This window comes from Balaenoptera ricei, chromosome 4 (genome assembly GCF_028023285.1).
Source record: "Balaenoptera ricei isolate mBalRic1 chromosome 4, mBalRic1.hap2, whole genome shotgun sequence".
Lineage (NCBI taxonomy): Eukaryota > Metazoa > Chordata > Mammalia > Artiodactyla > Balaenopteridae > Balaenoptera > Balaenoptera ricei.
The window spans coordinates 89,256,053-89,262,749 of record NC_082642.1 but is presented as its reverse complement, the minus strand read 5'-3'; positions in this window follow the sequence as shown (position 1 = coordinate 89,262,749).

Sequence of the window (6,697 nt, the reverse complement as noted above, 5' to 3'; positions counted from 1 at the left end):
CTGAAAAACCAGTGGGAGGGGAGAGAAGAAGCCAGAGTTCCTTTGATCTCTTTGGGAGACTGAGAAGTTCTACCAGTGACAAACTATTATAAAGCTTAGTTTAAGAAAGAAAGGGGAAAAAAAACCCATCAGAAGGCAGTGCCTAGAGAATCATCGACAAGATAGCCATATTGCCTTCCTTTCTTCTTTTCTTCTCTTACCTCTTTCCTTCTTTAAGCAAATATTTACTGAACCCCTTTCCGTGCTTTGGGCAGTATACTTTTTGGAATAACCATGACCGCCTTCTCTCAAGAAGCTTATAGTGTAGTTCGGGAAACAAGACAGAAATCCTAAGTTAGACCACAATACAAGAGATATCATGAGGCCAGTGGATATTGTAGACACTTGGAATCGTGTGTTCAGAGGAAGAGGTGGAGGCTTCACAGAGGAGGGGAGCTCAAACTGTGCCTTTGAGATGGGGAGGGTTGGGGGTGGTGTCTGGGAGGTCGTTCCAAGCAAGGGAACCCTCTGATGGAGGGAGCACAGAGTGGGGAGCTTTTGCTCTCTGTTTAGGGTTGAAACCCACTGTGGACCATGTGTTGAAGTATGGGAGGTAACAGTGAAGAGAAGCTGGAGACAAGATTGGGCTGAATGAGGCATCTGTACTTTCTCCTCCAGCTGGGAACTGCCTAGCTCCTTGCTTTCACCTCAGATCTCCTCGGAGAACCTGTGTGCTGCTTGACACTGAACTTGTCTTTGTTATGGCTGAGCAGGGAATGGGTACAAACTCACAACAAGTGGAGCAGGCTCAAAGAAAAAGGTACATGGTCCCCCAGACTTTCACCATCCCGTGGAGGCATGTGCTTGACCAGGGCAGGGCTGGATGCACCATGGGCTGTGTTCTGGAGGAAACAGCATGGTTGGGAGGGGGCCCAGAGCACCCATCCCCATTGGAGAATCCTGAGCTGTGCAGTCAGGGTTACAGCCTTGCTGGCATGTAAAACGTTGTTTCCAGCTGCAAATCAGCATTGGTTTCGCCTGGAAGTCTTATAGGTCCTCCCTGCTGAGCCAGCTTGCTGCTGGACTAGAGGGAGAGCACTGGTGTTATCTGAACAAACTGGCTTGTCTTCAACACCATCAGGATGATTGGTTTTCTAAGTTCTTTTGAGAGGTAGCAGCTGCTTCTCTCAAAAGAAATTCTAAGGATAGATCATATCTTGCCTTGTCATATATCAAGTCACAAATCAAGCCTTGGTAAATTTAGGAAAGCCTAAATTTAGGAAAAGCCTTGGGTCACAAATCAAGCCTTGGTAAATTTAGGAAAACTGAAATTGTATCAGGTATCTTTTCCAACCACAACGGTATGAGACTAGATATCAATTACAGGACAAAATCGGTAAAAAAATACAAACACATGGAGGCTAAACAGTACACTACTAAATAACCAAGAAACCACTGAAGAAATCAAAGAGGAAATCAAAAAATGCCTAGAAACAAATGACAATGAAAACACGACGACCCAAAACCTGTGGGATGCAGCAAAATCAGTTCTAAGAGGGAAGTTTATAGCAATACAATCCTACCTCAAGAAACAAGAAACATCTCAAATAGACAACCCAACTTTACACCTAAAGCAATTAGAGAAAGAAGAACAAAAAAAAACCCCAAAGTTAGCAGAAGGAAAGAAATCATAAAGATCAGATCAGAAATAAATGAAAAAGAAATGAGGGAAACAATAGCAAAGATCAATAAAACTAAAAGCTGGTTCTTTGAGAAGGTAAACAAAATTTATAAACCATTAGCCAGACTCATCAAGAAAAAAAGGGAGAAGACTCAAATCCATACAATTAGAAATAAAAAAGAAGGAACAACTGACACTGCAGAAATACAAAGGATCATGAGAGACTACTACAAGCAACTATATGCTAATAAAATGGACAACCTGGAAGAAATGGACAAATTCTTAGAAAAGCACAACCTTCCGAGACTGGACCAGGAAGAAATAGAAAATATAAATAGACCAATCACAAGCACTGAAATTGAAACTGTTATTAAAAATCTTCCAACAAACAAAAGCTCAGGACCAGATGGCTTCACAGGCGAATTCTATCAAACATTTAGAGAAGAGCTAACACCTGTCCTTCTCAAACTCTTCCAAAATATAGCAGAGGGAGGAACACTGCCAAACTCATTCTACAAGGCCACCATCACCCTGATACCAAAACCAGACAAAGATGTCACAAAAAAAGAAAACTACAGGCCAATATCACTGATGAACATAGATGCAAAAATCCTCAACAAAATACTAGCAAACAGAATCCAACAGTACATTAAAAGGATCATACACCATGATCAAGTGGGATTTATCCCAGGAATGCAAGGATTCTTCAAAATACTCAAATCAATCAATGTGATAAACCATATTAACAAATTGAAGGAGAAAAACCATATGATCGTCTCAATAGATGCAGAGAAAGCTTTTGACAAAATTCAACACCCATTTATGATAAAAAACCTTCCAGAAAGTAGGTATAGAGGGAACTTACCTCAACATAATAAAGGATATATATGACAAACCCACAGCCAACATCATTCTCAATGGTGAAAAACTGAAACCATTTCCACTAAGATCAGGAACAAGACAAGGCTGCCCACTCTCACCACTATTATTCAATATAGTTTTGGAAGTTTTAGCCATAGCAATCAGAGAAGAAAAAGAAATAAAAGGAATCCAAATCGGAAAAAAAGAAGTAAAACTGTCACTGTTGGCAGATGACATGATACCATACATAGAGAATCCTAAAGATGCTACCAGAAAACTACTAGAGCTAATCAATGAATTTGGTAAAGTAGCAGGATAGAAAATTAACACACAGAAATCTCTTGCATTCCTATACACTAATGATGAAAAATCTGAAAGAGAAATTAAGGAAACACTCCCATTTACCACTGCAACAAAAGGAATAAAATACCTAGGAATAAACCTATCTAAGGAGAAAAAAGACCTGTATGCAGAAAACTATAAGACACTGGTGAAAGAAATTAAAGATGATACAAACAGATGGAGAGATATACCATGTTCTTGGATTGGAAAAATCAACATTGTGAAAATGACTATACTACCCAAAGCAATCTACAGATTCATTGCAATCCCTATCAAACTACCACTGGCATTTTTCACAGAACTAGAACAAAAAATTTCACAGTTTGTATGGAAACACAAAAGACCCCAAACAGCCAAAGCAATCTTGAGAAAGAAAAACGGAGCTGGAGGAATCAGGCTCCCTACCTTCAAACTATACTACAAAGCTACCGTAATCAAGACAGTATGGTACTGGCACAAAAACAGAAATATAGATCAATGGAACAGGATAGAAAGCCCAGACATAAACTCACACACACGGTCACCTTATCTTTGGTAAAGGAGGCAAGAATATACAATGGAGAAAAGACATCCTCTTCAATAAGTGGTGCTGGGAAAACTGGACAGCTACATGTAAAAGAATGAAATCAGAACACTCCCTAACACTATACACAAAAATAAACTCAAAATGGATTCGAGACCTAAATGTAAGACTGGACACTATAAAACTCTTAGAGGAAAACATAGGAAGAACACTCTTTGACATAAATCACAACAAGATCTTTTTTGATCCACCTCCTAGAGTAATGGAAATAAAAACAAAAACAAACAAATGGGACCTAATGAAACTTCAAAGCTTTTGCACAGCAAAGGAAACCATAAACAAGACGAAAGACAACCCTCAGAATGGGAGAAAATATTTGCAAATGAAGCAACAGACAAAGGATTAATCTCCAAAATATACAGGCAGCTCATGCATCTCAGTATCAAAAAAAACCCAAACAACCCAATCCAAAAATGGGCAGAAGACCTAAATAGACATTTCTCCAAAGAAGATATACAGATTGCCAACAAACACATGAAAGGATGCTCAACATCACTAATCATTAGAGAGATGCAAATCAAAACTACAATGAGGTATCACCTCACACCGGTCAGGATGGCCATCATCAAAAAATCTACAAACAATAAATGCTGGAGAGGGTGTGGAGAAAAGGGAACCCTCTTGCACTGTTGGTGGGAATGTAAATTGACACAACCACTCTGGAGAACAGTATGGAGTTTCCTTAAAAAACTAAAAATAGAACTATCATATGACCCAGCAATCCCACTACTGGGCATATACCCAGAGAAAACCATAATTCAAAAAGACACATGCACCCCAATGTTCATTGCAGCTCTGTTTACAATAGCCAGGAGATGGAAACAACCTAAGTGTCCATCGACAGATGAATGGATAAAGAAGATGTGGCACATATATACAATGGAGTGGTACTCAGCCATAAAAGGAAATGAAATTGAGTTATTCGTAGTGAGGTGGATGGACATAGAGTCTGTCATACAGAGTGAAGTAAGTCAGAAAGAGAATAATAAATACCGTACGCTAACACATATATACGGAATCTAAAAAAAGAAATGGTTCTGAAGAACCTAGGGGCAGGACAGGAATAAAGACGCAGACATAGAGAACGGACTTGAGGACACAGGGAGAGGGAAGGGTAAGCTGGGACGAAGTGAGAGAGTGGTATGGACATATATACACTACCAAATGTAAAATCGATAGCTAGTGGGAAGCAGCCGCATAGCACGAAGCAGCCGCATAGCACAGGGAGATCAGCTCGGTGCTTTGTGTCCACCTAGAGGGCTGTGATAGGGAGGGTGGGAGGGAGATGCAAGAGGGGAGAGATATAGGGTTATATGTATACGTATAGCCGACTCACTTTGTTATACAGCAGAAACTAACACACCATTGTAAAGCAATTATACTCTAATAAAGATGTTAAAAAAAAAAAAAAGAAATTCCGTAGGAGAACCTTAATGAACAAGACATTTAAAAGTGGGGGCTTCCCTGGTGGCGCAGTGGCTAAGACTCCTGCTCCCAATGCAGGGGGCCTGGGTTCGATCCCTGGTCCAGGAGCTGGATCCCACATGCATGCCACAACTAAGAGTTCGCATGCCGCAACTAAGAGTTCGCATGCCGCAACTAAGGAGTCCACAAGCTGCAACTAAGACCCGACGCATCCAAATAAATAAATAAATGTTAAAATAATAATAATAATAAAAAAATAAAACATTTAAAAGTGGAATTGCTTGGGGGAGGGGATGTAATGCCCGGAGTCCCACCAGACAGTCCTTAGGAACCCTGAACCTGCTGAACCTGGTTTTAAACTGCTGGTCCATGTAAGAGGTGGTGGCAAGCCATGAAAGGGCTGTAAGCAGGGAGTGAGATGACCCAGTATATATTTTATAAGGATGCCCATGGCTTCTGGGTGGAATCTTTGGAGGCAGGGAGCCCGGTTTTAGGAGGCTACTGAAATGATCCAGACATGAGTTGATGAGGTCTAGATCCAGAGCAATGGCATCAAGGATTAACAGTAGGTTCGAATTCAAGAAACGTTTCTGAGTTAGAATCAGCAGGGAATATGAGAGGTGGACTCTGGGAGGGCTGGAGGTGTGCCGAAAATAGTGACAGCCAAATACGGGGAGAGACCAGCTAGGCCAAAGGATGAGTTCAGTTTAGGACACATTGTGTTCCGGCCACTCTGTGACATTGACCAGTGGACAGTTAAAAATATGTTTGGATCTCCTCTCTTGGGAGAGAACGTTGGAGCTAGAAATTACAGTTTGGGAATAATCAACAAATTGGTAGACACAAAAGACATGAGAGTAGAAAGTGTGTATACCATGAGAAGAAAAGGCCTAAAAGACAACAATGGTTTGTGACAATTTGACTTTTGTTTAGTTTTTTTCCATTGGTGTTATCATTATTACCGTTACGAATGAATATTTTAGGGAGCAGAGACAATTTACTGGATGTTTGGGGCAGGAAGGACTTGCTCCTGTTCTCTTAGGATGGACATGCTAATGATAATAATGCAATACAGAATCACAAATCTACAGGCTACAAGAGATGCGAGCGAGCCCTCAAGGACGCTTCAACTCTCCAGATCTGATGGGAAAGAGCAGAACTGGAGATCCTAGCTCTGACTCACGGAGTATGCTTGTTTGCATTACTCTTTCCGAATGCAGCAGACGCTGTAAATATTTTGCCTTCTCCACTAGATGGTAAGCTTTTGGGTTTTTTTGTTGTTTGTTTGTTTTTATTTTTTTAATTAAATTTATTTATTTTTATTTATTTATTTTTGGCTGCGTTGAGTCTTCGTTGCTGCGCCCGGGCTTTCTCTAATTGCAGCAAGCAGGGGCTACCCTTTGTTGCCGTGCGCAGGTTTCTCATTGCGGTGGCTTCTCTTGTTGCGGAGCACGGGCTCTAGGCGCGTGGGCTTCAGTAGTTGTGGCACGCAGGCTCAGTGGTTATGGCCCTTGAGCTTAGTTGCTCCTAGGCATGTGGGATCTTCCCCAACCAGGGCTCGAACCCGTGTCCCCTGCATTGGCAGGCTGACTCTTAACCACTGCGCCACCAGGGAAGTCCTAGATGGTAAGCTTTTGGAGAAGAGGAGCTATGAGATAATGCATAGGAAGCGCTTAGTGTAGTGCCTGGCACACCTCTTTGATGGTGGCTATTATGAATTCAATTAACCTTTTGCATTCTTGGCAAGAGCTAGCAGGGAATTTTGTAAACATCGGGTACAAAAAAATTCATCCATGCTGCCTATGATCAAGCAGTTCATGGCACCA